The sequence below is a fragment of the Bos mutus genome, chromosome 3 (genome assembly GCF_027580195.1).
Source record: "Bos mutus isolate GX-2022 chromosome 3, NWIPB_WYAK_1.1, whole genome shotgun sequence".
Classification (NCBI taxonomy): domain Eukaryota; kingdom Metazoa; phylum Chordata; class Mammalia; order Artiodactyla; family Bovidae; genus Bos; species Bos mutus.
In genome coordinates, this window is record NC_091619.1 from 45,790,549 (window position 1) to 45,805,046 (window position 14,498).

Below are 14,498 nucleotides of genomic sequence, written 5' to 3' on the forward strand. Positions count from 1 at the left end.
GAATAAGCTATCTGGGTTGGTCATAACTTTCCTTCCAAGGAGTAAGTGTCTTTTAATTCCATGGCTGCAATCACCATCTGCAGTGATTTTGGAGCCCAAAGAAATAAAGTATGACACTGTTTCCCCATCTATTTTCCATGAAGTGATGGGACCAGATGCCATGATCTTAGTTTTCTGAATGTTGAGCTTTAAGCCAACTTTTTCACTCTCCACTTTCACTTTCATCAAGAGGTTTTTGAGTTCCTCTTCATTTTCTGCCATAAGGGTGGTGTCATCTGCATATCTGAGCTTATTGATGTTTCTCCCGGCAATCTTGATTTCAGCTTGTGCTTCTTCCAGTCCAGCGTTTCTCATGATATATTCTGCATAGAAGTTAAATAAGCAGGGTGACAATGTACAGCCTTGACGTACTCCTTTTCCTATTTGGAACCAGTCTGTTGTTCCATGTCCAGTTCTAACTGTTGCTTCCTGACCTGCATACAGATTTCTCAAGAGGCAGATCAGGTGGTCTGGTATTCCCATCTTTTTCAGAATTTTCCACAGTTTATTGTGATCCACACAGTCAAAGGCGTTGGCATAGTCAATAAAGCAGAAATAGATGTTTTTTTGGAACTCTGTTGCTTTTTCAATGATCCAGTGGATGTTGGCAATTTTATCTCTGGTTCTGAAGAAGGAATTCATAGGGTCTGGACTCCATCTTAGGGCTGTTCATGCTGATCATGCTCGGCCACCTTTCCGATGGACTCTGAACTCTGTGTTTAGTGCCTATGAAAACAACAACAGAAGGATAAGACCCCCTCCAGATAGGGGAACCTTGAAGATCGTATCTGGGTTACTCATCACCTAAGAGAAAACATACACTAATCACCCTTTCCTCCAGACAGGCCATAAATTTTTCTGTATCTATTGGAGTGTAACCTCAGGTTTATTGATTATTGGCTAACTGTTCGACTGTTTGAGCACATGAGCACATAGCACGTGAATGATGGGGTTATTGGGATTGTATTTTCCTTGGTTTATGTAAGTCTCAAGGAATTTGGAATGGTGGGTTCAGACACGTACACATGGGGTATAAAAGATTTTCACAGATGCTGGTCGGGGTCCTTGGCTAAGAGGAGACTCTGCCTTGGGCCCGCCGGTGTGATAAACCGCACTCCACTATCTGCATTGTCCTTCTGAGTGAGTTTGTTTCCCGGAACATATGGCTACAGCATTTGGTGCTTGGGCCGGGAACCTCCTCACTTTGAGGAGACAGGTCTCCTTTGAGGCCACCCCGAGTCTTTGTGGCTTGAATCTCCTAGAGGGGGGAAGGCGCCTCACCCGTCTGGATGAATTCAGCCTTTCAACGTCCGGTTTCTTCGCTTTGGCAGGTAGTGAATGGCAGCAAGGGAACTGAGTGCTCAGGTGAGGAGGAACCCACCCGGCAGGGTGGAAGAGGGGGCCTGATCACCCCCCTGGGAGGGACTAGAAGGGGCACGGACCCACAGGGGCCTGGAATAGGCAGGCAGCAGCGATTGCTTGGTACACAGGTCGACGAGCATGCTACGGTTTAGGAAGGAAATTTGTGAAGGTCATTTAGGAGGTGTGTCCACACCGTCTCAGGGAAAATTACTACCAGCGATCACCAGGGAATTTTTAGGATAGAAAACTGGTCCTTGTATGCTCATATTCTGCCCTCCCCCAAGAGGTGTCCCATCGGCTGTGAAATTCTTGACCCCCTCGGAATTGTTAGGCTAGAAGGAAGGGGATACATAATGAATTGGCTTTCCCGGAGATGGCCTGGGACATGGGATCTTTAACCCATCTGTGTTTTCGTCCACACCTGATAAGCCCGCCAAGGCAGAACGGACTTTAAAGGAGAAACAGTCTTGGACCACGTGGTGTTCTGGTTCAGCTGTGCTAACTGGCAGGTGAAGGCACGCCAATCCCCCTTCTCCCTCTGGGATCTAGCAGGTAAGGCTCTTCTCACCCCAATTAGGGAGGAGGCAGAATGGCAATTTAAGTGTCATTGAGTGGAAATATCAGAAGTACATAGGGTACTGAGAACTTCATAGACAGAATGAAAAGGAAAAGTAGAAGAAGGTCTGAGAAGGTAAGGAAGATGGGAGGAAGTGAATCTAAGGCAACTGTATTGGAGTGCATGATTAAAATTTTTAAGAAGGGATTTGGAGGAGACTATGGGGTGAAGATGAAGCCTAACCACCTCCACATACTCTGTGAGGTCGAATGGCCCCCTATGGGAGTAGGATGGCCACCAGAGGACACCATGAACTTAATAATAGTGGAAGCAGTCTCTACAGTAGTCACAGGAGAGCCAGGATACCTGGATCAACATCCATATATTGCCTCATGGCTAGGGTTAGCTCAAGATCCTCCTACTTGGACAAGGTTCTGTATCCAGAAGGGAAAGGGAAAAATATTAATGGCACAAAAATTGACTGATGATAAAACAGGAAATTCTACAGGATGTGGACGGGTAGACCTGACCCCTCCTCCATACTGGATAATGACGCTCCTGCCTCAGTGCTCCACCAGGATTGGAGGCTGCCTTAATGCCCAATCCAGGGCCAGGTGAAGTCCTGCAATAGCCGCTGCTCCTCTGCCAGCTCTTCCCGAGGTCGTAGAGCCGCCACCTCGGCAGGCTCCGATCCCAGTGACAGAAGCCTCTGGCCAGCACTTCCAGGATCCGGCTCCAGCCAAACCGCCCAAGCTATACCCATCTCTCCTGGTGAGTACTGACAAGAAGGGGAGGGAGACGTTGGAATTAAGCAGAGACTGCACTCTGCCAGAGAGCTGGAGGGAATGAAAGAGAACAGACAAGAGATTTTCAATGTTAGCTGCTGCTCTGGGAAAGTCCATCTCCCGCCCTCCGGAAAACCTCCTCTGCCCCAGGGACAGGACAGTCCTTCAACCGGTCCCAGTGAAGGCCCCGGGCCCCGTTACAGCCAAACCACTGTGCCTGGTGCCAAGCTTTTGGCCACTGGAAGAATGAATGCCCTAAGGCAAGGAAGGAAGAGGAAGCTCCTGCAGTTGTGGGGCTTGCTGACTTGGAAATTAAATAGGGCTGCTGGGGCTCAGAGATATCAGGTCCCCGAGAGCCCATGGTAACCTTAAAAGTGGGGGACCAAAACCTTGACTTCATGGTGGATACAGGAGCAGAACTGTTGGTAGTAAAACCTGTGGCACCACTGTCCAAAAAGACTACCGCTGTAACTGGGGTATCAGGAGAAGAGATGATTAAATCGTTTTGCCAGCCCAGAAAATGTCAGATGGGGCACCAAGTGATTCATGAATTCCTCTACATTCTGAGTGCCCAGTACCCCTGTTGGGAAGAGACTTGCTCTCCAAACTAGGAGCACAAGTGACTTTCTCCCCTGAGGAGAGGCCCACCTTCTGGATGGGCACTATGACTTATTTGCTCTCTCTCTCAATACCACCCCAAAATGAGTGGAGGTTGCATGAGCCTCTGAAGGAAGACCCGGGTGGGCCAGAAGAGCATGAGAGCGAGCTAACTCAATTATTCCCTGAGGTCTGGACAAAAGACAACCCCCCCCCCCCACCCCCTTCCCCCCAGGCTGGCTAGACATCAAGCCCATGATAATAGAACTCAAACCAGGCACCATCCCGGTTAGAAAGCGCCAGTACCCGCTACTGATAGAGGCCTGGGCCTGCATACTGCGCCACATCAATAGATTGAAACAAGCGGGCATTCTAGTAGAGCCAGTCAGCTTGGAATACACCGATCCTGCCAGTCAAAAAGGAAGGAGGGCAGGACTATAGGCCTGTATGGGATCTCAGGCTAGTCAACCAGGCTACTGTGACTTTACACCCCACTGTTCCAAACCCCTATATCTTACTTAGCCTCATCCCGCTGAGGACTAAAATTTATACTAGCCTAGATCTCAAGGATGCCTTCTGCGTATGCCTCGCCCCAGCGTCACAGCCCATCTTTGCCTTTGAATGGGAAGATCCAGTCAGGGGCACCAAGCAACAGCTCATCTGGACTCCCCCACAAGGGTTTAAGAACTCCCCAGCCATCTTTGGGGAAGCCTTGGCTTCTGACCTGAACTCATTCCATCCAGAAGAGTATGGATGTTGGCTCCTACAATATGTGGATGACCTGCTGCTGGCTGCCGAGACCAAGGAAAAATGCTGGAAAGGGATAAAAGCACTCCTCCAGCTGCTGATGGAAGCAGGTTACCGGGTGTTGAAGAAGAAGGCCCAGATCTGCAAGGAGGAGGTAAGGTATCTGGGGTTTGTTTTAAAGGACACAAGGTTCCAGACCCTAGTTGGGTTCTATATACTGATGGCACTAGCCTGATAAGGACAATGGTTGTCAGGTTAGCCAAAGCGGAAAGGGCCATCAAGACTGAAAAGGGATGGTGGGAATTGCCAAGTGGCAAATTATTGGTACCGGAGGAGCTGGCACATAATCTGGTAAGCCAAACACAACAAGTGACCCACCTAGGCCATGCTGCCTCCTCACAGGTTAATGCTGCCTCTCGGTATTCAGACAAAAACCTCCAGGTATTTAGCTGAAAGGCACACTGCACTTTGAACACCTGGAAGTGGACTTCACTGAAATGAAACCTCACTGACACTGCGGTTACCTGCTGGTCATGGTATATACGTTCTCGGGATGGGTAGAAGCTCTTCCTACCTGGACTGAAAGAGCATCAGAAGTAGCCCGGTGCCTGCTTAGGCAAATAGTTTCCAGATTTGGACTTCTTATCAGCATTGGTTCAGACAATGACCCGGCTTTTGTAGCTGATTTAGTACAAGTAAGCAAAACTTTAAACATCAAATGGAAACTGCACACTGCATATAAGCCCAGAGTTCCTGAGATGGTGGAATGAACCAATGGACATTAAAGAGACTCTCCAAGTGGATCAAAGAGACTGACTGCTCCTGGGTGGACTTGCTTCTGACGGTTCTGCTCAGACTCAGGATGACCCCACAGTCCGAAGGCTATTCTCCATACGAAATTGTGAATGGGAGGCCCCCTCCCATAATAAAACAGGTGTCAACAAGTTTGCCTCAGGTAAGGGGGGATAGGATTTCACAGCAGATGGAACTGGGTAAGGTAATAAATCGGGTAACTAAGTTTGTACAAGAAAGGGTGCCGTTCCCCCTTGGGGAACAGATTCATGAGTTTACGCCTGGTGACCAAGTATGGGTCAAAGATCGGAAACATGGTTTGCTAGCCCCTTGGTGAAAGGGCCGTTATGTTATTCTAACTACCCCTACTGCAATTAAAGTTGCAGGTATTGTCCCTCGGATCCATCATTCGAGGGTGAAGAGAACATACCACGCAGACCCAAAAAACGCTGAGTGGACTGCACAGAGGGACCCCGCTGACTCTCGAGAGACTAAGACCATCCTTAAGAAGAAGGAAAAGAAGATCCTGGACAAGCCCCTTCAGGATGAAGCCACACAATCAACTCTGCTGCTTGGCCTCATCAACGTGATTTTGAATTTAACTTCCATTTCAACTCAGGACAATGTTTTCATCTCATGGGCACATTTCTATGCAGACTTCCACAACACTTCCAACTGCTGGGTATGTAGGGCTATGCCTCTGTCAGGGATGGATGGACTTCCTTGGTGGGTGTCACCGCTCTGCCAAGGAAATTTTAAACCACTCTGCTCTTTTCTGGGATGACAAAAAGAGACTTTCCTCTCTCTTGTCAATCATAACCTCTCCTTGCTCTCTTGCTGTAAGACCTACAGTCAGTAGACTCGGGTCATGGGGTTACATTTGATATAAATGCCAATGTAACAAAAGCCTAACCTACTTGTTGTAAATCTACCCCGGTAGCCCCGGTAAATCTACCTTATTTACATGCTAGGTGGACAAGATCTATGTTTCGATGGTATGAGTATATTGCTGCCTTATTCGTACCCTCTATAGGGACAACAGATATCATGATTAAAACAGAGGCCTTGACTAATTTCACAAAACAGGCCCTCCTAGATAGAACAAAAGCCATCCAAGTCTAAAATGAAGGGCAAATCCAAATGAGAAAAGCGGTAATTCATAATAGAATGGCTTTGGACATACTCACAGCTGCTCAAGGAGGGACTTGTGTTATAATTAAGGTTGAATGTTGTGTATACAGCCATGACTTATCTGGCAATGTATCAACTGCTTTAGATGATATGAAAAACCAGGTAAAAGCGATGTCAAATGAAAACATTCCTTTCTGGACTTTGGTCCTATCTTGGGCAAAGGGAGATTGGTGGAAAACTAAATTTACCACTGTTATAGTTGCCTTGATAGTTCTGCTTTGTGGACCCTGAATTTTACAATGTATTATGAACTCTGTAACCTGAAGTTTCGGAGAGAAGGCAATGGCACCCCATCCAGTACTCTTGCCTGGAAAATCCCGTGGATGGAGGAACCTGGTAGGCTGCAGTCCATGGGGTTGCTAAGAGTCAGACACGACTGAGCGACTTCACTTTCACTTTTCACTTTCATGCATTGGAGAAGGAAATGGCAATCCACTCCAGTATTCTTGCCTGGAGAATCCCAGGGACTGGGGAGCCTGGTGGGCTGCCATCTATGGGGTCACACAGAGTCGGACACGACTGAAGCGACTTAGCAGCAACCTGAAGGTTGATGTCATTCTCCCAAATGCCAGGGTGCAATATATCCCTATGAATGACGCTCATAATATGAGTTAAGAGCATCAAGAGGGGGGAATGAAGAATGAATTCATAGGGCCTGGACTAAAAGGCCTGTTCATGCTGATCATGTTAGGCCAGCTTTCCAATGGACTCTGAACTCTGTGTTTAATGCCTATGAAAACAACAACAGAAGGATAAGACCCCCTCCAGATAGGGGAACCTTGAACATCGTATCTAGGTTACTCATCACTTAAGAGAAAACGTACACTAATCACCCTTTCCTCCAGACAGGCTATAAATTTTTCTGTATCTATCAGAGTGTAACCTCAGGTTTATTGATTATTGGCTAACTGTTTGACTGTTTGAGCACATGAGCACATAGCACGTGAATGATGGGGTTATTGGGATTGTATTTTCCTTGGTTTATGTAAGTCTCAAGGAATTTGGAATGGTAGGTTCAGACACGTACACATGGGGTATAAAAGATTTTCACAGATGCTGGTCGGGGTCCTTGGCTAAGAGGAGACTCTGCCTTGGGCCTGCCAGTGTGATAAACTGCACTCCACTATCTGCATTGTCCTTCTGAGTGAGTTTGTTTCCCGGAACATATGGCTACAGCATTTGGTGCTTGGGCGGGAACCTCTCACTTTGAGGAGACAGGTCTCCTTTGAGGCCACCCCTGAGTCTTTGTGGCTTGAATCTCCTAGAGGGGGAAGGCGCCTCACCCGCCTGGATGAATTCAGCCTTTCAACGTCCGGTTTCTTCGCTTTGGCAGGTAGTGAATGGCAGCAAGGGAACTGAGTGCTCAGGTGAGGAGGAACCCACCCGGCAGGGTGGAAGAGGGGGCCTGATCACCCCCCTGGGAGGGACTAGAAGGGGCACGGACCCACAGGGGCCTGGAATAGGCAGGCAGCAGCGATTGCTTGGTACACAGGTCGACGAGCATGCTACGGTTTAGGAAGGAAATTTGTGAAGGTCATTTAGGAGGTGTGTCCACACCGTCTCAGGGAAAATTACTACCAGCGATCACCAGGGAATTTTTAGGATAGAAAACTGGTCCTTGTATGCTCATATTCTGCCCTCCCCCAAGAGGTGTCCCATCGGCTGTGAAATTCTTGACCCCCTCGGAATTGTTAGGCTAGAAGGAAGGGGATACATAAGTGAGTATGAATTGGCTTTCCCGGAGATGGCCTGGGACATGGGATATTTAACCCATTTGTGTTTTCGTCCACACCTGATAAGCCCGCCAAGGCAGAACGGACTTTAAAGGAGAAACAGTCTTGGACCACGTGGTGTTCTGGTTCAGCTGTGCTAACTGGCAGGTGAAGGCACGCCAATCCCCCTTCTCCCTCTGGGATCTAGCAGGTAAGGCTCTTCTCACCCCAATTAGGGAGGAGGCAGAATGGCAATTTAAGTGTCATTGAGTGGAAATATCAGAAGTACATAGGGTACTGAGAACTTCATAGACAGAATGAAAAGGAAAAGTAGAAGAAGGTCTGAGAAGGTAAGGAAGATGGGAGGAAGTGAATCTAAGGCAACTGTATTGGAGTGCATGATTAAAATTTTTAAGAAGGGATTTGGAGGAGACTATGGGGTGAAGATGAAGCCTAACCACCTCCCACATACTCTGTGAGGTCGAATGGCCCCTATGGGAGTAGGATGGCCACCAGAGGACACCATGAACTTAATAATAGTGGAAGCAGTCTCTACAGTAGTCACAGGAGAGCCAGGATACCTGGATCAACATCCATATATTGCCTCATGGCTAGGGTTAGCTCAAGATCCTCCTACTTGGACAAGGTTCTGTATCCAGAAGGAAAGGGAAAAATATTAATGGCACAAAAATTGACTGATGATAAAACAGGAAATTCTACAGGATGTGGACGGGTAGACCTGACCCCTCCTCCATACTGGATAATGACGCCCTGCCTCAGTGCTCCACCAGGATTGAGGCTGCCTTAATGCCCAATCCAGGGCCAGGTGAAGTCCTGCAGTAGCCGCTGCTCCTCTGCCAGCTCTTCCCGAGGTCGAGAGAGCCACCGGCAGGCTCCGATCCCAGTGACAGAAGCCTCTGGCCAGCACTTCCAGGATCCGGCCCCAGCCAAACCGCCCAAGCTATACCCATCTCTCCTGGTGAGTACTGACAAGAAGGGGAGGGAGACGTTGGAATTAAGCAGAGACTGCACTCTGCCAGAGAGCTGGAGGGAATGAAAGAGAACAGACAAGAGATTTTCAATGTTAGCTGCTGCTCTGGGAAAGTCCATCTCCCGCCTCCGAAAACCTCCTCTGCCCCAGGGACAGGACAGTCCTTCAACCGGTCCCAGTGAAGGCCCCGGGCCCCGTTACAGCCAAACCACTGTGCCTGGTGCCAAGCTTTTGGCCACTGGAAGAATGAATGCCCTAAGGCAAGGAAGGAAGAGGAAGCTCCTGCAGTTGTGGGGCTTGCTGACTTGGAAATTAAATAGGGCTGCTGGGGCTCAGAGATATCAGGTCCCCGAGAGCCCATGGTAACCTTAAAAGTGGGGGACCAAAACCTTGACTTCATGGTGGATACAGGAGCAGAACTGTTGGTAGTAAAACCTGTGGCACCACTGTCCAAAAAGACTACCGCTGTAACTGGGGTATCAGGAGAAGAGATGATTAAATCGTTTTGCCAGCCCAGAAAATGTCAGATGGGGGGCACCAAGTGATTCATGAATTCCTCTACATTCTGAGTGCCCAGTACCCCTGTTGGGAAGAGACTTGCTCTCCAAACTAGGAGCACAAGTGACTTTCTCCCCTGAGGAGAGGCCCACCTTCTGGATGGGCACTATGACTTATTTGCTCTCTCTCTCAATACCACCCCAAAATGAGTGGAGGTTGCATGAGCCTCTGAAGGAAGACCCGGGTGGGCCAGAAGAGCATGAGAGCGAGCTAACTCAATTATTCCCTGAGGTCTGGACAAAAGACAAACCCCACCCTCACCACCCTTCCCCCAGGCTGGCTAGACATCAAGCCCATGATAATAGAACTCAAACCAGGCACCATCCCGGTTAGAAAGCGCCAGTACCCGCTACTGATAGAGGCCTGGGCCTGCATACTGCGCCACATCAATAGATTGAAACAAGCGGGCATTCTAGTAGAGCCAGTCAGCTTGGAATACACCGATCCTGCCAGTCAAAAAGGAAGGAGGGCAGGACTATAGGCCTGTATGGGATCTCAGGCTAGTCAACCAGGCTACTGTGACTTTACACCCCACTGTTCCAAACCCCTATATCTTACTTAGCCTCATCCCGCTGAGGACTAAAATTTATACTAGCCTAGATCTCAAGGATGCCTTCTTATATGCGTATGCCTCGCCCCAGCGTCACAGCCCATCTTTGCCTTTGAATGGGAAGATCCAGTCAGGGGCACCAAGCAACAGCTCATCTGGACTCCCCCACAAGGGTTTAAGAACTCCCCAGCCATCTTTGGGGAAGCCTTGGCTTCTGACCTGAACTCATTCCATCCAGAAGAGTATGGATGTTGGCTCCTACAATATGTGGATGACCTGCTGCTGGCTGCCGAGACCAAGGAAAAATGCTGGAAAGGGATAAAAGCACTCCTCCAGCTGCTGATGGAAGCAGGTTACCGGGTGTTGAAGAAGAAGGCCCAGATCTGCAAGGAGGAGGTAAGGTATCTGGGGTTTGTTTTAAAGGACACAAGGTTCCAGACCCTAGTTGGGTTCTATATACTGATGGCACTAGCCTGATAAGGACAATGGTTGTCAGGTTAGCCAAAGCGGAAAGGGCCATCAAGACTGAAAAGGGATGGTGGGAATTGCCAAGTGGCAAATTATTGGTACCGGAGGAGCTGGCACATAATCTGGTAAGCCAAACACAACAAGTGACCCACCTAGGCCATGCTGCCTCCTCACAGGTTAATGCTGCCTCTCGGTATTCAGACAAAAACCTCCAGGTATTTAGCTGAAAGGCACACTGCACTTTGAACACCTGGAAGTGGACTTCACTGAAATGAAACCTCACTGACACTATGTTACCTGCTGGTCATGGTATATACGCTCGGATGGGTAGAAGCTCTTCCTACCTGGACTGAAAGAGCATCAGAAGTAGCCCGGTGCCTGCTTAGGCAAATAGTTTTTCAGATTTGGACTTCTTATCAGCATTGGTTCAGACAATGACCTGGCTTTTGTAGCTGATTTAGTACAAGTAAGCAAAACTTTAAACATCAAATGGAAACTGCACACTGCATATAAGCCCAGAGTTCCTGAGATGGTGGAATGAACCAACGGACATTAAAGAGACTCTCCAAGTGGATCAAAGAGACTGACTGCTCCTGGGTGGACTTGCTTCTGACGGTTCTGCTCAGACTCAGGATGACCCCACAGTCCGAAGGCTATTCTCCATACGAAATTGTGAATGGGAGGCCCCCCTCCCATAATAAAACAGGTGTCAACAAGTTTGCCTCAGGTAAGGGGGATAGGATTTCACAGCAGATGGAACTGTAAGGTAATAAATCGGGTAACTAAGTTTGTACAAGAAAGGGTGCCGTTCCCCCTTGGGGAACAGATTCATGAGTTTACGCCTGGTGACCAAGTATGGGTCAAAGATCGGAAACATGGTTTGCTAGCCCCTTGGTGAAAGGGCCGTTATGTTATTCTAACTACCCCTACTGCAATTAAAGTTGCAGGTATTGTCCCTCGGATCCATCATTCGAGGGTGAAGAGAACATACCACGCAGACCCAAAAAACGCTGAGTGGACTGCACAGAGGGACCCCGCTGACTCTCGAGAGACTAAGACCATCCTTAAGAAGAAGGAAAAGAAGATCCTGGACAAGCCCCTTCAGGATGAAGCCACACAATCAACTCTGCTGCTTGGCCTCATCAACGTGATTTTGAATTTAACTTCCATTTCAACTCAGGACAATGTTTTCATCTCATGGGCACATTTCTATGCAGACTTCCACAACACTTCCAACTGCTGGGTATGTAGGGCTATGCCTCTGTCAGGGATGGATGGACTTCCTTGGTGGGTGTCACCGCTCTGCCAAGGAAATTTTAAACCACTCTGCTCTTTTCTGGGATGACAAAAGAGACTTTCCTCTCTCTTGTCAATCATAACCTCTCCTTGCTCTCTTGCTGTAAGACCTACAGTCAGTAGACTCGGGTCATGGGGTTACATTTGATATAAATGCCAATGTAACAAAAGCCTAACCTACTTGTTGTAAATCTACCCCGGTAGCCCCGGTAAATCTACCTTATTTACATGCTAGGTGGACAAGATCTATGTTTCGATGGTATGAGTATATTGCTGCCTTATTCGTACCCTCTATAGGGACAACAGATATCATGATTAAAACAGAGGCCTTGACTAATTTCACAAAACAGGCCCTCCTAGATAGAACAAAAGCCATCCAAGTCTAAAATGAAGGGCAAATCCAAATGAGAAAAGCGGTAATTCATAATAGAATGGCTTTGGACATACTCACAGCTGCTCAAGGAGGGACTTGTGTTATAATTAAGGTTGAATGTTGTGTATACAGCCATGACTTATCTGGCAATGTATCAACTGCTTTAGATGATATGAAAAACCAGGTAAAAGCGATGTCAAATGAAAACATTCCTTTCTGGACTTTGGTCCTATCTTGGGCAAAGGGAGATTGGTGGAAAACTAAATTTACCACTGTTATAGTTGCCTTGATAGTTCTGCTTTGTGGACCCTGAATTTTACAATGTATTATGAACTCTGTAACCTGAAGTTTCAGAGAAGGCAATGGCACCCCATTCCAGTACTCTTGCCTGGAAAATCCCATGGACGGAGGAACCTGGTAGGCTGCAGTCCATGGGGTTGCTAAGAGTCAGACACGACTGAGCGACTTCACTTTCACTTTTCACTTTCATGCATTGGAGAAGGAAATGGCAATCCACTCCAGTATTCTTGCCTGGAGAATCCCAGGGACTGGGGAGCCTGGTGGGCTGCCATCTATGGGGTCACACAGAGTCGGACACGACTGAAGCGACTTAGCAGCAACCTGAAGGTTGATGTCATTCTCCCAAATGCCAGGGTGCAATATATCCCTATGAATGACGCTCATAATATGAGTTAAGAGCATCAAGAGGGGGGAATGAAGAATGAATTCATAGGGCCTGGACTAAAAGGCCTGTTCATGCTGATCATGTTAGGCCAGCTTTCCAATGGACTCTGAACTCTGTGTTTAATGCCTATGAAAACAACAACAGAAGGATAAGACCCCCTCCAGATAGGGGAACCTTGAACATCGTATCTAGGTTACTCATCACTTAAGAGAAAACGTACACTAATCACCCTTTCCTCCAGACAGGCTATAAATTTTTCTGTATCTATCAGAGTGTAACCTCAGGTTTATTGATTATTGGCTAACTGTTTGACTGTTTGAGCACATGAGCACATAGCACGTGAATGATGGGGTTATTGGGATTGTATTTTCCTTGGTTTATGTAAGTCTCAAGGAATTTGGAATGGTAGGTTCAGACACGTACACATGGGGTATAAAAGATTTTCACAGATGCTGGTCGGGGTCCTTGGCTAAGAGGAGACTCTACCTTGGGCCTGCCAGTGTAATAAACTGCACTCCACTATCTGCATTGTCCTTCTCAGTGAGTTTGTTTTCCAGAATGCGTGGCTACAACAGTTCCTCTGCCTTTTCTAAAATCAGTTTGAACATCTGGAAGTTCACGGTTCACGTATTGCTGAAGCCTGGCTTGGAGAATTTTGAGCATTACTTTACTAGCATGTGAGATGAGTGCAATTTGTGCGGTAGTTTGAGCATTCTTTGGCATTGCCTTTCTTTGGGATTGGAATGAAAACTGACCTTTTCCAGTCCTGTGGCCACTGCTGATTTTTCCAAATTTGCTGGCATATTGAGTGCAGCACTTTCATGGCATCATCTTTCAGGATTTGAAATAGCTCAACTGGAATTCCATCACCTCCACTAGCTTTGTTCGTAGTGATGCTTTTAAGGCCCACGTGACTTCACATTCCAGGATGTCTAGCTCTAGGTCAGTGATCACACCATCATGATTATCTTGGTCGTGAAGATCTTTTTGGTACAGTTCTTCTGTGTATTCTTGCCACATCTTCTTAATATCTTCTGCTTCTGTTAGGTCCATACCATTTCTGTCCTTTATCGAGCCCATCTTTGCATGAAATGTTCCCTTGGTATCTCTAATTTTCTTGAAGAGATCTCTAGTCTTTCCTCTTCTATTGTTTTCTGCTTATTCTTTAACACTCCATTTATAACTGCAAAAAATATCTGAGGAAACAAGTTTGGCAAAAATGTTTTAAAAATAAAAATCAACCAAGTTCTTTCACTATTTTTTACCTTTCAGATATGATATTCTTCATTATTTGGAAATGAAAATATGAACCCAATATTTCAGGCTAATTTAAGGCTAAAATTTGGATAAGCGTATTTACTTATTTTATAAAGGACAAAATGTCTTGGTTTTATACTTTGGTATAAAACAAAATGTCTTTGGTTTTTATAGTATAAAACCATACACATAATATTATGCATTATGGCCCTCAAAGAAAGAGACAAGCCAGTTTTACCAGGGAACATAACCCAGAAAGGCAACACTTAACCTATGCACACCTGATAATTGAGTTGAATTTAAATTTGTGTTATATTAGAGGATCAGAATTTAGCATATACCTAAATATTTCTACTTGTTTGCAGGCTTCCCTATTTAAATGTTTGCTTTTCAGTGAGTCCCTAAACTAAGTTGGACATAAACATTCTTCCTTGTAAAATATTTTTTAGAAAGTAGGCTTTCAAATGGCTCTGCAGTTGAGACCCTTTTTACACTGACAGCAGATATCACACCAGTCTAGAGCTCTTCTCAGTGTGTGG

General features: G+C 46.8%; 1 pseudogene; it reads left to right on the forward strand.

The window, feature by feature from the left end:
* The first annotated feature begins 4,329 nt into the window (after positions 1–4,329).
* On the forward strand, positions 4,330–6,333 carry LOC138985446 (uncharacterized; annotated as a pseudogene).
* Positions 6,334–14,498: the final 8,165 nt, after the last annotated feature.